General features: G+C 38.2%; 1 protein-coding gene across 3 annotated transcripts in view; it reads left to right on the plus strand.

Moving 5' to 3' along the window:
* LOC149571312 (uncharacterized) overlaps positions 1–19,425 on the plus strand; it is a 69,578-nt gene that overhangs the window by 1,783 nt on the left and 48,370 nt on the right. The window lies entirely within an intron of this gene.

Here is a 19,425-nt window from a genome sequence, read left to right on the forward strand (position 1 = left end):
AGATTGTCAGACTCACTCCATAACTTTGCCAAACCTTAAAAGATGTCTTTGAAGATGCCTTTTTGTTTATCTATTTCCTTATCATTGAAGAGTGGAAGAAGATGCAACCATGCCTTTGCACTCTGTATGTGCTATTAGTTTATTTTCTATTGTAGTGAAATAAGGAGAGTGACACCAAAAGGCTGTAGTGCAATTGGTTGAGCATTTTGGTGAGGGTGATGGTACATTCCTTGAATACACCTCCCACTATGGTTCACAACATTGAAAGTATGATTTGAGGAATGAGGTTGGCATTGTGCCCAAATAACTTTGTGGATTGGATACCCTACAATCCTCAACTCTTAGTCAAAGATATGTCAGCATATGCTTGTGATCTCATATTGGGTATAAAAAATGGGCATGTGGATTATATAAAATCCTCCAAAAAAAAAGAAAAGAAAACGAAGGGGCTATTTGTTCAAGAAAATAAAGTAATATAAAAATACAAAATACAAGATTAGAGATAAAAATAAATTTAACAAAGACAAATTAAATGTAGTCATTTTTTCCTAATTGATGGTAGTAAACCAATAGTCAAAATTATAATGTAATTATCATTTTTTGCATATACCTCCTTTAATAGATTAGTGGAGGAAGTGTATTTCACACCTTAGCTTACTTCCCTTTGATAGTAAAGCATGATCAACTCAAGTGCTAGGTGTTAGGACCAGGTTTTTCAATCTAATCTTATTTGAGTGGGAGTTTGTGTAGAAGGAGATCTTTTAGCAAGAAAACTCAAACACATTGAGCATAAAAATGGAGAGGTTCATTAACACTAACTTTAATTTGTGAGCTCAATATTGAGGATATGCTTGTAGACAAATATATGGATTGCCACATCCGGATCCAAACTAACTGTAATGTCATGGGCCAATTAGGATTTGTTGCATAGAAAAGAAAAGGGCATTACTAGACTTTGTTTGACACATTTAATGTTCTTGAATATACTTGAAGAACCCACCACCTAAGGTCTTATTGTGACCTTTGCACACCATCACCCCATTGCAAATGGGGATCCCTTCTTTTTGTTGTGTTAGTTTTATGGTTTTGACAATAGAATGTCCGTTTGATCTCCATAAGCTCCTGTTTTACATTGAGAAGTGGGTAGGCTTCCAAGTCTCCAAAGTTGCAAATATGGATAAGTCGTAATGTTTTGTGATCATTAGGGTCAAGCTATAAGGTTGGCTAGGATTTGGGTAAATCTTCCTAAGTATCAAAATGTTTGGATAGTCAATTGTTTTTCAATATATATTAATGCCATATTTTACTTGTAAATTTGGGCTAAATGATCAAGTCATGCAAGAAAAGTGCAAATTGCTTATGGGGATTATTTTTCCATCAAATTTGGACTATTAGTCCCTACGGAAATCGTCTTTCTGTTAAGTCTTGATGAAAAGTTCTTATTGATGTAGGTACACTCTGATACCACTAATGTAGGTATGCTCTGATACCACTGACGAAGGGCCACACCACCCTTACCAACTCACAACCAATAATGCAACAATATAAAGACAATTTTATTATACCTGAAAATTCAATAGCAATTACAATAACATTTTTCCAAGATCTCTCAAGATCCAATCCAAACCCAAGCTAGTCCAGATCCACACTCTGGTAGAAACCTCCAAGATCTCAACTTGTGCTCGCAAGCCACCAAGCAATCTCCTTGTTTCTAAACCGCAACCACTAGCTCTTCTCACAAACTTAATCCAAGATCCAAGTGTAAACTGCCTCACATTCGGCACTCGGTCTACACACTCACAACTCCACCATAATCCTGCTGTAAACTGCCTCACATTCGGCGCTCTGTCCACAGACTCAGGAAAACTCACTCTTCACTTCCTCCTTCTCTCTCACACCTTGAAGCCTTCACACTTTCTAGCTTCTACTTCTCAAACTTCCCCTTGAGCTTGATTTAGAAATGCTCATATGCCTTGCTTAAATAGGCACTTACCACCCCATGCATGACTTATCCACAACCTTCTAGAATTCCTCCACAACCTTCTACAACTTCCACAACCTTCTACAACTTCCAAAACTTTCTACAATATTCATAACTTTCTAGAATTCTACCCACTCACCCCGATAAATGGAATGACAACCATTTATTTATTTATTTTTTTCTATTATGCCACCTATGCACCTCGAAAATAGAAATCACCTTTTCCTTTCTTTTCTCCTTTTTCCCTTTTTTTTATTTTTTTATTATTTCTCCTCTAATTTCCGTCACTTTCTCTCACCTCCACAAATTTTTTTTTTTTTCAATTTTTTTTTTTTTTTTTTTTTTCCATGCAAGATGCTCCTGCATCAGACTCCCCCAGTAAATAGAAAAGTGTGTCCCACACTTTGATGCCAAAAAGAAAGATCTACCACCATCTTCATTTTCACCAAAGGTTTCCACCTCAATAGGGACAACAAAACCACCATGCAAATCTTCCACATCTGCATCACTCTATCAAACACCAGAATCTCAACCATCCAATCAGCGTGCTCACTCCCAGAAACAAACTGAACATAATTCTTCATCAACAAACCCTCATTCACATTAGTAACTAGTGAATTCACACCCATAGCAACAAACCCCGCATCAACAACAACAAACTCCATATCAGCACCAACATGTAGATCACCATCAATACATGCCAAACTCTCAACACCAGAAACCTCATTGCTCACAACAAGATGCTCTGCAATACATAACTCACCTCCAACAACCAGATCATCCATGACCAAGTGCTCTGCAACATTCAAGTCACCACCAACATCAACTAGATCATCCATGACCAAATGCTCTACAGTCTCCATGTCAGACTCAACCAACTGATCATGAAAACGAACCTCTGTCCCAACATCAACAACATTAGGAATATCTTCAGCAACAACCTCTAGTTGCTCAGCAGGTTCTGCATCAGACTCCACAAACTGATCAGCAAAACCATCCTCTTCCACCTTGACCTTCTTAGCTTTAGCATCCAACCGAGCAAACATCTTAGAAAAATTCCTCTCCACTATATCATGGATTTTCGCAATCATCTTAGGGTCCAATCCTCTCGGAGCCATCTCCCAAGATCTTCGTAAACCCTCTGCAACAAATCCTTCCCATGCTCCTTGTGACAACCAAATTGTTTGCAAGTCAGATCGCAACCTGCCACCTCGCACGAACAATCAGGAACCACATCACAAGTCTAGGACAACAGATTTGCAATCCACCAGCTTTGATAAACTTCACCCAACCAAGGTCCTGGTACAAACTGCCTCACTCCTCGGCGATCTGCTTGTACACTCAAGATCTCCTGCTCTGATACCACTGATGTAGGTACGATCTGATACTACTAACGAAGGGCCACACCACCCTTACCAACTCACAACCAATAATGCAACAATATAAAGACAATTTTATTATACCTGAAAATTCAATAGCAATTACAATAACATTTTTCCAAGATCTCTCAAGATCCAATCCAAACCCAAGCTAGTCCAGATCCACACTCTGGTAGAAACCTCCAAGATCTCAACTTGTGCTCGCAAGCCACCAAGCAATCTCCTTGTTTCTAAACCGCAGCCACTAGCTCTTCTCACAAACTTAATCCAAGATCCAAGTGTAAACTGCCTCACATTCGGCACTCGGTCTACACACTCACAACTCCACCATAATCTTGCTGTAAACTGCCTCACATTCGGCGCTCTGTCCACAGACTCAGGAAAACTCACTCTTCACTTCCTCCTTCTCTCTCACACCTTGAAGCCTTCACGCTTTCTAGCTTCTACTTCTCAAACTTCCCCTTGAGCTTGATTTAGAAATGCTCATATGCCTTGCTTAAATAGGCACTTACCACCCCATGCATGACTTATCCACAACCTTCTAGAATTCCTCCACAACCTTCTACAACTTCCACAACCTTCTACAACTTCCAAAACTTTCTACAATATTCATAACTTTCTAGAATTCTACCCACTCACCTCGATAAATGGAATGACAACCATTTATTTTTTTATTTTTTTCTATTATGCCACCTATGCACCTCGAAAATAGAAATCACCTTTTCCTTTCTTTTCTCCTTTTTCCCTTTTTTTAATTTTTTTATTATTTCTCCTCTAATTTTCGTCACTTTCTCTCTCCTCCACAAATTTTTTTTTTTTTTTTTTCCATGCAAGATGCTCCTGCATCACTTATGGGGGTCCATTTTCCATTCCTAGAAGACAAGAACAAGTAAAGTCCAAGTTCAAGTGGCTATTAATTCCAACAGGGCTTGAATTTCCACTTGTGGGAGACAAAAGCAAGTGAAATCATGTTGAAAGAGTCATTAGTCCCTATGAAGGTCAAGTTTCCACTCCAGGGCATGAGAAACAAGGTCAAAAGCCAAAAGTCCTTATAGGGGTCATTTTTCCACCAAAGTTCAACTTGACTCATAGAACATTTTTTGGAAAGATTGGAAGTGGAAAGTTCCTATGGACAAGGAATTTCCACTTTGTCCCTATGAAGGCCATTTCTCCACTAGGTAGCCATTGAGATTTTTTTTTGGAGTTAAAAAGGGGAAAGTCCTAATGGACATGGAATTTCTACCAATCCCCATGACCATTGAATTTCCACTTTGTCCTTATAGAACCAAATTTTCCACTTGAAAGAACTAAGGATGTAATTTGTCCCTGTGGAGAAGGAATTTTGACTTGTCTTTATGCTTGTTGAATTTCCACTTGTCCCCATAGTGGTTGGTCTTCCCCTTGAGGATTGAGATGAATGAATGAGGACAAGATGTGTTGGGATTAAGATTGTCCTTATAGAGGTTGAATTTCCCCTTTGGTGAGTGAATGAATAAATGAAGTAGAATTTCAGCGGGACTTGAGGTATTTTTAGTGGCTAATATTCGTAAATTGGCTAAATTTAGAAAAATTTTGCTAGTAATTTAAGATTTAATGCAACCTAAATCGCCACATTTTCTATTAAATTTAGCTCTAAAATATTTTAAATCGCTCAATAATTTATTTTATTAAAAAAATCAAACTCAAAGATTCGCCACAATATTCGATAATGATTAGATTTGATTCACCTAAATATTATATATTATCAAAGACATAAAAATTAATTCACCAATAGTTATCATAATTATTAGTTACTTTAGGGATATATCACCAATATTTAGTTTTCACTATTGATTTAAAATATAATGTAATTATCCTCATAATTTCCATGAGATAAAACATGTTCAAATTTGATTTGTAATATTCCATGATGATTGGTGGACTTCCTATTATTATTGAGATTCGCAAATACTTTCTACTGAAAAATTATGATTCCAAAATAATCACCAATGTAAAATAATATTTAAAAAAAAAAAAAATGAGAGATTCGCCGATAAAAATAATTTGGTTTTTCAAAATAATGAAAGATTCACCAATATTTTACATCTTTTTTTGGAGGGGGGTTTCTGAAAGTTTACCCTGGCGGGACTACTTTGTCCCTATGAGGATTGAATCCCTAGTGGGGAACAAGTGAAATAGGAACAAGGAAATGTCCTTAATGGCATCGAATAACCCTTTACGGGTGTGATAAAGGTCTCAAGTTAATTTCAAATGCAAGTGTGGGAGAGTATCTATATAGATCGATCCTCCACTAAGTGCAAAATGCAGGGAAATAGTCAAGTCCAAATACAACTAAATTGATAAGTAGGAGATATTTTCCACAGTAGGTCAAATTGTGATATTGTTATTAGGATTTAACTATGTAGCTTTTGAGTCAAACTCATCGACCCATGTTTCATGAGTAGTGATTCACAAGAATCTATCTCTCATGAGAATAATTGGAACACTTAGCACCCATTAGATCTAGGTGATGCTCATAGAGGTGAAACATCGAGACTTCCCGGGAGGTCACCCATCCCAGTACTACTCCGTCTTGAGTGTGCTTAACTATGGAGTTTCCTCCATGGTTAAACCCACTCTGCTTGTAACCTCATTTGCAAAACCTTCACCAAGTGTTGTGCCTTATGAACCCATTCATTAGAAAGCCCCTTAAACTCATCAGTTGATAAGTAGGAGATATATGCCACAGTAAGTCAAATTGTGATATTGTTATGAGGATTTAACTGTGTAGCTTTTGAGTCAAACTCATTGACCCATGTTTCATGAGTAGTGATTCACAAGAATCCATCTCGCATGAGAATAAATGGAACACTTAGCACTCATTGGATCTAGGTGATGCTCACAAAGGTGAAGCATTGGGACTTCTCGGGAGCTCACTCATTCCAGTACTGCTCTAGCTTAAGCGCGCTTAACTACTTAATTTCCTCCATGGTTAAACTCACTCTGCTTGCAACCCCATTTGCAAAACCTTCACCAAGTGTTGTGCTTTATGAACAATGCATTAGAAAGCCCCTTAAGCTCATCAATTGATAAGTAGGAGATATTTTCCATAGTAAGTCAAATTGTGATATTGTTATCAAGATTTAACTGTGTAGCTTTTGAGTCAAACTCATTGACCCATGTTTTATGAGTAGTGATTCACAAGAATCCACCTCTCATTAGAATAAATGTAACGCTTAGCACTCACTGGATCTAGGTGATGCTCACAGAGGTGAAACAACGGGACTTCCTAGGAGGTCACTCATCCCAGTACTACTCCAGCTTAAGCTTGCTTAACTACGGAGTTTCCTCTATGGTTAAACCCACTTTGCTTGCAACCCCATTTGCAAAACCTTCACCAAGTGTTGTGCTTTATGAACCATTCATTAGAAAGCCCCTTAAGCTCATCAATTGATAAGTAGGAGATATTTTCCATAGTAAGTCAAATTGTGATATTGTTATCAGGATTTTATTGGGTAGCTTTTGATTCAAACTCATTGACCAATGTTTTATGAGTAGTGATTCACAAGAGTCCATCTCTCATGAGAATAAATGGAACACTTAGCACTCATTGGATCTAGGTGATGCTTTTGAGTCAAACTCATTGACAGGGGTGAAGCACTGGGACTTGCCCAGAGGTCACCCATCCCAGTACTACTCCAGCTTGAGCGTGCTTAACTACGGAGTTTCCTCCATGGTTAAACTATTAAGATAATATCTTATACTTTCTATAATAGTCAACTACTTGTCTGTAGTCCGTCTTTCAGTCTAGATAGGAATGTTTCCTATCCTGTCTCTTTTGTTTTCAGTCTAGATAGGAATGTTTCCTATCCTGTCTCTAGTTTTGTTTCTAATTCCGTCTTCAGTCTACGTTGTTTCTTTTAGAAACAATGTCCTTGTAATTCTTTATAAGGAACACTTTTGTTCCTTTGTTAATCAATCAATCATCCGGAAATCCGTTAATCTGCCAACTCTTCTTGAATCTTGTAACATGGTATCAGAGCCAATACTTGAATTTCTTTGAAAAATTTATAATTTCATTCGAAATTATTTGCTAAAATTTTTCAAACTAATTTTTGAGTGTTTTCTAAAACAACCCATCTAGGGTTTTTTGTTTTAAAAATTCATCTGTGAAAAATCTCAGTTTCGGCTAGGTTTTTTCTTTTGAGAATTGCGGGGAGATTTTGGAGTTTTTTCACGTTCAAATCGCGAGCAGATTCTTGGCATTTTTTTTTACAAACCCTACCGCGGCTCAGTCTGAAAATCGCGAGCTTCGTTTCAATTTGTAACGCGTGATTCACGTTTCTGCTGCTCGCATTTGTTTTCTGCCAACAAAAATGTCTCACGTTTTCTGCAAACAAAAATGTCTCACGTTTTTTGCAAATCGTTTTTTTGGAGCCGAAAAATGCTTGAAAAAACTGGTATTTCGTCTACTATAATCATTGCTGAAGGGTCGTTTTTGTCTATCTAGCCCTTTTGCCTATCTTTGCCAGCATTTCGGGTGTTCCTTTATCCAAATCCGCCATTTTTTTCTGCAAATCCGACCTCCCTGGCCGCCGACTGTTATTTTTCTCGAAACCCTAGTTTTTTGACCTCTGAATTTTTTGTTTGTTTTCAAATTCTTGGTGGGTTTTTCGAGACCTCATCTGGGTCTTCGTCAGAATTTTCTGGGCACCTTCTTTTCTGTGCCTCGATTTTTGAGCCGACAGATTTGAAATCCGACTTCAGATTCCTTCTAGGTTTTTCGTCTACTCTTCTGGGTACTTGTCAATTTTTTCTGGGTCAGCCTCAACATTGCCTCGAACTTCATGCATATGGCATCTTTGACTAATCTGATGGAGGGCAGTCTACGATTCAATGGCCACAATTATAACCACTGGAAGTAGCGCATGTTAACCATCTTCGAGTATCGTCGTTTGGATGAGCTTGTTCTAGGCAAAAAGACTCATTCGACCTCCGACCAAGCAGAACAGGACAAGTTTGATGATCGCAATCGAGAGGCTATTATGCTTTTCAAGCTCTCTGTTATCGATGATCAGCTACCGTAGATTCCTTCCGGCAAGTCAGCTGCAGAAATTTGGAAATATCTGAAGGAGCTGCATGAAACAACAGCACAAGTTGTCGAGCTTCCTGATCAAGGTGAAGCTGCATTTTTCGCCTTTTGAATCTATTTCTGTTTTATTCTGGGTTTGTTGATTTTCTCCTCAAAAATCATTTCAAGTTGTCTATAATACGCAAGGTTGCGTGAGATTCTGGGTTTTACCGTTTTTTCCACAAAAACAAAGTTTTGTAATTGCAACTTATTTTGAGTCATAGCACTCTTCTGGCAAAGCTTCTTGGTTTCAACATTCTGTAGATCTAGGGAGGGTCTCAGTTATCCCAGAATGTTCCGACATTCGTACGTTGACCATTAAGGGAGGGTATTAAGATAATATCTTATACTTTCTATAATAGTCAACTACTTGTCTGTAGTCCGTCTTTCAGTTTAGATAGGAATGTTTCCTATCCTGTCTCTAGTTTTGTTTCTAATTTCGTCTTCAGTCTACGTTGTTTCTTTTAGAAACAACGTCCTTGTAATTCTTTATAAGGAACACATTTGTTCCTCTGTTAATCAATCAATCATCCGGAAATCCGTTAATCTGCCAACTCTTCTTGAATCTTGTAACATAAACCCACTCCGCTTGCAACCCCATTTGCAAAACCTTCACCAAGTGTTGTACCTTATGAACCATTCATTACAAAGCCCCTTAAGCTCATCAATTGATAAGTAGGAGATATTTTCCACAATAAGTCAAATTGTGATATTGTTATCAAGATTTAATTGTGTAGCTTTTGAGTCAAAATCATTGACCCATGTTTTATGAGTAGTGATTCACAAGAATCCGAAGCATCGGAACTTCCCGGGAGGTCACCCATCCCACTACTACTCCAGCTTGAGCGCGCTTAACTACGGAGTATCCTCCATGGTTAAACCCACATTGCTTGCAACCACATTTGCAAAAACTTCACCAAGTGTTGTGCCATATGAACCATTCATTAGAAAGCCCCTTAAGCTCATCAATTGATAAGTAGGAAATATTTTCCACAGTTAGTCAAATTGTGATATTGTTATCAGGATTTAATTGTGTAGCTTTTGAGTCAAACTTATTCCTCATGCTGGCTGATCCTCCGCTAGTTGGGTGAAGCGTGAAGTAAATTAAGAATGCAACCAGATTTTGGTCCCTACAAGTATTGAATATCCACTTGGATGATTAAATGAAACTTTGATGGCAAAATTTAAAGGAAATTAATGAAAATCTATTTGCATGAAGTTTGTTGTTTCAAGAGGCAAAACTCTATTAATCTCACATTCGTTATGGAGATGTTCAACAAAGTTCAAAACATTTTAAAAGACCACCAGGTAGAAGGATGGAGTACAATGCAAGAGATCTAAGGTCAAAGGGAAACAGATGGAAGCTGATGGATTAAGGGGAAATCCATTAGCAAACAGTGATTCAAAAAAGCATTGAAGATGAGCAAAGTGGGATACTGGTGAAAGAAGGGCAGGGATTTAAAAGTCTGACATAAACAGAAAACCTGATGCACCAGTCTGGGAATACTGTTTACAAAGGGCTGCCAATTTCAAATAGTGATTGAATTATTACAATGATTATAGAATTTCTATTGTTCAGTTATTGGATTCAAATTGCATTTCTTTACTCTCTTGTTCCTATCTACTTGTTATGTTCTACCTTCTTCTACTCTTATTTTTCCCTCCAATGACAACCGCTTCCAGATGCACAGTTGTTATTATCAATTCTTTGACCTCTCTGTTCAATCCCTGACCCTTTCTTATGGAAACCTTTGTAATTCACTTCCTGTCTCTCTCTCTGCTTTCCCAATTTCCATCTTCTGTAGAACTTCTACTTATTCCTTTTCCAGCTGTTGAATTCTGCTTTTTATGGAGGGAAGATCAACTGTCAACCGTCGCATTGGAAGGATGATGGATGGACAGAGGCCCAAAACAAATTATCAACTATCAGGAAGAGACTTTTTAAGTCTTCTCGATCCCCAATGAAGATATATCAGAGAGACTTGCCTTTATTGGGGAGAGTTGAGAAGTCTCCAATCCAAAAACAGAGAACACATCAGTGTGACGTGAGTGCATTGAACAGAGATCTCCCAAGTCTTTCTGATTTGACCAAGTGCACGACCAAAAGGCATTGAAAGAACCATTGATAGACAATATTATCTCCTTAACATAATCTTTAGTGATTATACTCAACACGCTGTCTGCGTCTTCTATCACCTTACCTTTAGTATGGAAACAGATCATACTATGCTGGTGACTGATTTTAATTAGGAATAGGTAACATCTAATATAATTAGTATATGCAGATCAATGTTTGTTGTGATACTATCTTAGTTGGATGTAATCAAGTTCTTTTATGGAAACATCGATAAGATGATTGCTCAATATTGTATTATTTGATTTCTGTTGAGAATCAATTCTTTTCACTTGTCAGCCCTTTCCATCTGTTAGTGTAACAGACTGTATGTGTAATACTATTCTGATTCGTTCTCCAAGATAAGAATCTGATTTTGAGTTCTTTCAAATAACAGTAGCACAGTGATAGAACCAGATTATATAACGGTATGATGATCAAGAATGCAGGAATACATTTAAGTAATCAATACTGATATGCACTGGAAGACTGAATTACATGTGTTCGCTGTGTCTAATAATCAGCGGAGATAGCATATTAATAGATGGGAGGGTTGACCATGTGTCACGCCCGATAGACATGACTCATACTTGAGTCATGTCTATTGGGCACGACTCAATAGTCACCCTCGATAACCTTTCCAATATCGACGGGAGAATTATAAACTCGGTTTAATAGGGCAGTTGAGAACATAGGAAAAACTTCATTAATTTATTCATATACATTTTGTAATATATCTGCATATATATATGAGTATATTTAGATATCCTAAACGTATAAGAGTAACATAAATATCAACACGAGTTATTAATGAATCTTCATAATTTATGTTCAACTAGTCTATACATTAACACTCCCTCTTAGATTAGTAGGATAAACACACAGAAGACTTTGATCAGAAGACTTCTTTATACAATGTCAGATAAATGTTGATTCATCAATGATAGGATATTCACTAACTTATATTTGACATTATGTAACATGAGTGTTGGCCTATCAGAATATTAATCACATGATATTCACCAAGCACTCTTGAGTAATGGCCTATCAGAACATCAACTGAATGATGTTCACCAAGTACTCAGTGTGGTATTGGCCTATGAGAATATCAGGGCAAGATATTCACCAAGTATCGGAAATATATCTATACAAGCAACTTGTAGATAATCAATTTTAATGATATCTAACGCCTAGTTGTTGATTTATAAGATAAAGCCTTTACATGAAACAATTGCACCAAGCACTCTTGAGTAATGGCCTATCAGAACATCAACTGAATGATGTTCACCAAGTACTCAGTGTGGTATTGGCCTATGAGAATATCAGGGCAAGATATTCACCAAGTATCGGAAATATATCTATACAAGCAACTTGTAGATAATCAATTTTAATGATATCTAACGCCTAGTTGTTGATTTATAAGATAAAGCCTTTACATGAAACAATTGCACAAAATGAATCATGCTACAAGTTATTGTAAGGACGTCACTTTACAACAACTTCTCCCAATGCAAGTGAAATCATTTTGAAGTCATCACTTCTTAATGATTAACACATGTTTCATAAATTAGTATAATATATGTAATGTACAATAATCAGTTTCTCTGAGACATTTCCTTAGATTTTACAATCATACCAAGTTCTTTATGAAAGTGCTCCACCTTTGTTTTAGCAAGTGGTTTGGTAAGAGTGTCTGCAATTTGATCCTCTGTACTAATATATTTCAACTTGATTACATCCTTCTTAACCATGTCTTGAACATAGTGGTATGGTATCTTGATGTGTTTTGATTTGCTATGAAACACTAGATTAAGAGATAGTTTAATGCAGCTCTGGTTATCACAATAAATAGTAGTAGGCAGAAGAGGCTTTCCAAATAATCCAAATAGAAGCTTTCTCAACCATACAACTTCTCTTGCTCCCATGGATGCAGCTATGTACTTGGCTTTTATAGAACTTTGTGCTATTGAAGATTGCTTCCGACTAAACCAAGATATCATTGCTGAACCCAAAGTAAAACAACATTCCTGAAGTGCTCTTATGATTCTTTGAATTTCCTGCCCAATTAGAATCTGTATATCCACTTAGATTTAGTTCAGTTTTAGTTTATTTGAGACCATATCCAATTGTACCACTAAGATACCTGAGAGTGTGTTTTGCTGCTACTAAATGAGTTTGCTTAGGTTCACATGAACTGACTAAGAACATTTACAACATATCAGATGTCAGGTCTTGTGTTTACCAAATACATTAAAGAACCAATTATCTGTCAATATAGAGTAGGATCAACATTCTTAGAATCTTCTATTGCTTCTTTTAGTTTCTTGAGGTTTGTCTCCATAGGAGTCTTCATTGCCTTGTTGTCCAACATGCCAAATCCTTTGAGTAGGTCTAGAGTATACTTCCCTTGATTTAAGAAGATTCCATTTGAATGCTGCCATACTTCTAGTCCCAAGAAATAGTGCAGTATTCCTAAGTCCTTCATTTCAAATTCAGATATAAGATCTTGTTTACATTTGTCAATAAGATTATCTTCCCCTGTAATCAAAAGATCATCAACATATAAAACCATAATCAACATATCCCCCTGTATTACCTTGTAATATAAATTAGGATCTGCAATGTTTTTAGAGAAACCAAGTTTAGTTAGGTGATGATCTATTCGTTCATACCAAGCTCGGGGAGCTTGTTTAAATCCATATAAAGCCTTTTTTAATTTGCATACATGAGATTGTTTATTGTGTAATTCAAATCCTTCAGGTTGTTCAAGATAAACTTCCTCTTCTATAACGCCATTCAAAAATGCAGTCTTTACATCCATTTGATGAATTTTCCATCCCTTGGATGCAACAATGGCTAAAACAGTTCTGACAGAGGTATATCTGGCTACTGTAGCAAAAGTTTCCTCATAGTCTATTTCTTCGTTTTGAGAAAACACTCTTGCTACAAACCTTGCTTTGTACTTGTCGATACTTCCATCTGCAACATGTTTAATTTTAAATAGCCATTTTGAGGAGACAACTAATTTATTTTTGTGTCTAGGAACAATATACCAAACATCATTTTTAAGTATGGAATTATATTCTTCTGTCATGGCGTCTTTCCAATTTTGATGTTTTATTGCTTTTTTTACATCAGATGGTTCAAATGTAGAGATTTTACTCATTAATGCAATGTAACTAGAGTATATGTTAGGACATTTTTTTTCCCTAATGAAATATGAGGGAATGGAATTGTTCTCTTCAATTAGCTTTCTGGCCCATAGTGGTCTTTTCTTTTCCTCAGAAGTGTGAGTAATGTCCATAGGTTTAGCAGAGTTATCTTCCTCCATTAGAAACTCCCTCTCATTATCAGAGTTTTGTTCTTCTAGTGTCTTTTGAATTTGATTTAGTTTCATCCTTAGATCTTTTGAAGCTGAATCTTCATCAAATATTACGTCTCAACTTAGTTCAATATTTCTTTGTCCAGGGATATAGATATGATAAGCTTTGGAAGTTTCACTGTATCCTACAAAGATTCCCTTCTTTCCCGAGGGATCTAGTTTTGTTCTCTTCTCCTTAGGAATGTGCACATAGACAGGGCAACCAAAAATTCTTAGGTATTTAAAATCAGGTTTCTTCTTGGAAAATGCCTCTTTAGGGGTCTTGTATTCAAGATGAGAGTGGACATTTATTTTGAAGGAAAACAGCAGTATTTGAGGCTTCTCCCCAAAGAAAAGTTTCAAGATTTTGATCATGAAGCATGCTTTAGCAGCTTCAACTATGGTTCTATTCTTTTTCTCAACTATTCCGTCTTGTTGAGGATTATAGGGAACAAAACACTCCCTCTTGATCCCAGTAGTTTTACAGTAATTTATAAAGATCTAAGAAATGTACTCTTTACCATTGTCTATTCTCAAAACGTTTATTTTCTTTCCAAATAGATTTTCTACAAGGGCTTTAAACTCTTTAAATTTTGTCAGGATTTTTTCAGACTCTTTACTTTTAAGAAAATAGATCCAAGTCTTCCTAGAGAAATCATCCACAAATATGATATAGTATAGGAAATCCCCTAGTGAAGGAATCGACATAGGACCACATAAATTTGAGTAAATAAGTTCTATATCTTCTTTGGACTTGCTTTGACTATTTAGAAATGTAGTCTTAATATTTTGCCCTAGAGCACAACCTTTACGGGTTCCTTTATGGTACAGATGAAGTTTAGGTAGACTTGTTACCATTTTTTCCTAGTGAAGGTAATCCTCGAAAATGAAGATGACCGAGTCTCCTGTGCCAAATTTCATTTTCTTTGAAAGAATCATGAAGTAGAGCTGAATGAGTGTGTGTGTTAATTTGGTAAAGACATCCATGTTTGGTGCCAATCTTGTACGCATTTTTTATGTTAGAATTCTTAGGCCAAGCTAAGACCTTTCCTTCCATAAATGTAACTCTGAATCCTTCATCTTCAAGAGCAGAGATGGAAAGCAAGTTTCTTTTTAAACCAGGTACATATAGTACCTTAGTAAATTTAATTGTTTTGCCTGATTTCAGATGAATAGTATATGTCCCTATTCCCATTACGGGATAGCTTGTAGCATCTCCAATAGTTACTTAATCAACATGGTCTTTCTTGATAGAGTGCAACTGTTTTTTAAAACCTGTAATATGTCGAGAGGCTCCACTATCAATTACCCAAGTACTTGATCTGGTTGGTGCTTCACTGGAGAGAGCTGTATAGACAACATTATGTTCAAAATTTCCATTTGAGTTTTGAGTGGTTGCAAATGATGTTTTTTGCTTAATTCTATCAGGAAATTTAGATGCTGGATGCCCAATTTTATCACATCTAAAACATTGCATTTTGGAGAAGTCAGGTTGCTTTCTCTTCTTATTTACTTGTGTAGAGAGAACTTGTAAATCTTCTTTTGAGGAGGAGACATTTTGGCCTTGGGCTACTTGCATACACTCTTCTTGTATGCAATCAACTTTAAGTCTTTCAAATTTAGGAAGTTTAGAACGAGAGCATACCCCTTGTTTGAAGGTATCCCATGATGATGGAAGGACTTTTAGAGCCATTATTGTTAATTCCTTTCCATCACAGATGTGTCCTATTGAAGAGAGTTGATTTTGAAGTTCAGTTATTCTCATAAAGTACGAGGAAAGTTTCTCTCCCTTATTCATTTTAAAATTTGAAATTTTGTCCCTTAATGTGATAGCCCGAACAACATTATTTATCTCAAACATATTTCCAAGAGCATTGTACCTCTCACGTGCAGTGTCTAGTTTTGAGATTACAGGAAGTAGATGAGTTTTCACACCATCCACAATGAGCTTCATGGCTTTATTGTTGTCATCCTCCCATTTTTCTAGTTCATCATTTCCTTTGGGTGGTGGGTCAGAATTTTCAATGAACTTATTTAGGCCATGTTCTTTCAATATGAGTTTTAACCATAGTTTACAGCCTGCAAAATCTGAATCACCTTCTAACATGTCTTCTAGCCTCATGTCGTTCACCATTTTAGAATAATATTTGAATAAAATCTGATTTCGGATTGCTTCATTAAACCTGCTCTAATACCATGTTAGTGTAACAGACTGTATGTGTAATACTATTCTGATTTGTTCTCCAAGATAAGAATCTGATTATGAGTTCTTTCAAATAACAGTAACACAGTGATAGAACCAGATTATATAACGGTATGATGATCAAGAATGCAGGAATACATTTAAGTAATCAACGCTGATATGCACTGGAAGACTGAATTACACGTGTTCGCCGTGTCTAATTATCAGCGGAGATAGCATATTAATAGATGGGAGGGTTGACCATGAGTCACGACCGATAGGCGTGACTCAATAGTCACCCTTGATAAACTTTCCAAAATCGATGGGTGTCGTCGGTAGAAATTGTGTATCGGCCGACGGGTCCCTTCGGGAAAGTTCTTGTTATGTAGCCAACGGTGAATAGTTTGTAGCGGACATGATGTATCTGGCCGACGGATACCTTCGGGAAGGTTCGTTGGAAAGTATTTATAACCCCTTCGGGAAGCATTGTATTGATCATATCATATGATAGGAGAAAAGCATAATGTACTGTTGGCATATGCGAATAATAATAATAGTTCTGCTATTGCTGTTAGGTGCTCGTGTCTATTTCCTGTGTGCGTTGCTTAATTAATCCATACGGTAAACATTTGGCGCCGTTGCCCGATGGATCTGGCACGCAGGCAGGCGGAGATGAATTAAATGCCGAATCAGTTGAACAAAGACAAGAGTAAGCTGAAGGAAAAAGATGACATACGCGTTGCACAGGAAAAGTTAATTTTGGCTCAGCAGATAGAGCGTCGAAGGAGGTTTCAGAAGATTTCCGACGGAAGCAAGAGCACGGAAGGATTGTTGAAGGAGACTCGACAACGGCTTGATTTGGTGGAAGAAGCGAGGGAGGAGTTTCTGAACCTGCATATGCCACAGGAAGAGAATCTTGACGGAAGTAGATCGACTCGCACAGCTCAGAGTGCAGAAGGAGCACGAGCGTGGAGTGACCTTTTCGTCTGAAATATACTTCTGGAACGGACAGCTACGGTTGACAAACCCTCTTCTTCACCAAACAGCGCGGAAGTCCAAAACTGCGCGGAAGTGGAAAACTGCGCGAGTGTTGAAAACAGCGTGGAAGTAGAAAACAACGCGGAAGTAGAAAACAACGCGGGTGTCCAGAACAGCGCGGGTGTGCAAAACAGCGCGGGTGTTCAGAACAGCGCGGGTGCTCAAAATAGCGCGGGAGTGCAAAACAGCGCAGGTACACAACAAAACCCTCAACATATAGTAATAATGGCAGGTCCGAAGGAAAAATTGCCTAAATTTGATGGTGATGAAGCAGCTGATCCCATTCGACATTGTAAAACATGTGAAACGATCTGGAGGGCGAATGGCATAACAGATACAAACGAATGGATCCGACAATTTCCCGCAACCCTACGGGGTGTTGCCATTGATTGGTTTACTGATGCTGATCCACAGAAATTGAATAGTTGGGATAACATTAAGGAGTTCATCGTAGAATTTCAACTTTTGCGTGATGACAATGAAATTGTCGCAGAGATATTCAATACCAAGCAAAAGAAGAATGAAACTGTACGGGTCTTTGCCAGGAGGTTGAAGGACTTAATCAGTAAGATGGAGAATAAGCCAGCTGACGGGTTACAGAAACGATGGTTCATTGAAGGCCTTCACCCAAAGCTGCGGAAGAAGATGAAGATTGTGCCACCATCGACATACATTGAAGCTTACGACAAAGCAATGAACCTCGAAAGTGACCAGAAGACAAAGAAGAAGAAGAAGACCAACTCGTCGAATTCAGATGACGATGAGCCTTCAGGAGAAGATAGCAACAACGATGACGAAGGAAGCAACAAGAAAGTCCGTGCTCTCCAGAAGGACATGATGCGGATGATGAAAGAATTCAAAAACATGAATAAGGAAACTAAGGGCAGTGACCTATGGTGCACAGAATGTAAGAAAGAAGGCCATACAAAGGGATCCTGCCCGAAAGATCAATTTTGTGAAATCTGTCAGATCCTGGGCACTCGGTAAAGGAGTGCCCTTTCAATTTAAAAACAAGGACACCGCAGCAAGTGTTCCTGACACAGGAGGCCTCCCCGTCCGGAGGGAACAGGAACACCAGTACGGAAGGTGCCACATCGGGTGGATACAGAAACAACCGGCACGGTCAAAATAACAACAATACCAGTAACAACAATAATGGCGGAAGGAGTCGAATTCAGTATGATGCGAATGGTCGGCCGATAGGTCAATGCTGCGCATGCAATCTGTGGGGTCACTTCGCCCGAGAGTGTACAACAGCGAACACACCAAAGTTGTTATGCAGATGGTGTGGACCCGGTGATCATGAAGATGCTAGGTGTCCGAAGTCAGGAGTAAACTTGATCACCGTCGGGACGAACGAAGAAGAGGTTTTGGCCATCACACGGAAGCAAGCAAAAGTGTACCTCGACCCGGCGGAAGAAAAGAAGAGACTGGAAGAAGCACGAGTAGAGATCCAGAAAGCAACACGGGCAGAAACGGCACACCTGAAGGACACGCCGAGTACTTCCGTACGGAACTACGCAGAACAGAACATTGTCCGGCAAATTTTGCAAGCCGAGATACCTGTCAGGATAAGTGATCTGTTGCTCACTATGCCTCAGCTCCGATCGGCACTCACAAACATTGTTCCCGCTGCTCAACTACCAGGAGAATATGGAAGGAAGCAAGAAAGTGGAGCAAGTACAGTGCACAAAAAGGAGAAGGAAAGTGGCGCAAGTGCAGAAGATCCGATGTTGTTAGCCCTCTCATCCGGACGCCATCCAGCAATCGTCGAAATGGGAATTCTCGGGACTGTATTGACAGAAACAATTGTGGACGGAGGGTCCGGTGTCAATGAGTTGCCTGAAGACACTTGGAAAAAGTTGGGACAGCCGACATTATGGCCGCCTACATTCTAGCTGCTAACGGCCGATCAACATGGAATCAAGCCATTGGGAGTCCTGACAGCACAACCAGTGACGATTGGAACACAACCGTTTCTGTTGGACTTTGTCGTGATCCCACTGAAGCGGAGAGGATATGATGCCATTCTGGGCCGGGGGTGGTTGATACAAGCCAAGGTAAAACACGATTGGAAGAAAAATACTTTATCACTTGAAAGCAAAGGCCGGAAGTATGTTATTGATCTACACACTCAGATGGTTGGAGAAGAAGCTCTATCGTCGGATTCGGAAGGAGAAGATGATGAGAGGAGGCAGAGTATGGAACTCGATCAGGAGGGAGTCCTACGATTGGAAGGAGATGATGATCTGGATTCAGTA

This window comes from Cupressus sempervirens, chromosome 2, assembly GCF_028749045.1.
Source record: "Cupressus sempervirens isolate cs-2001-9-10 chromosome 2, ASM2874904v1, whole genome shotgun sequence".
NCBI classification, from domain to species: domain Eukaryota; kingdom Viridiplantae; phylum Streptophyta; class Pinopsida; order Cupressales; family Cupressaceae; genus Cupressus; species Cupressus sempervirens.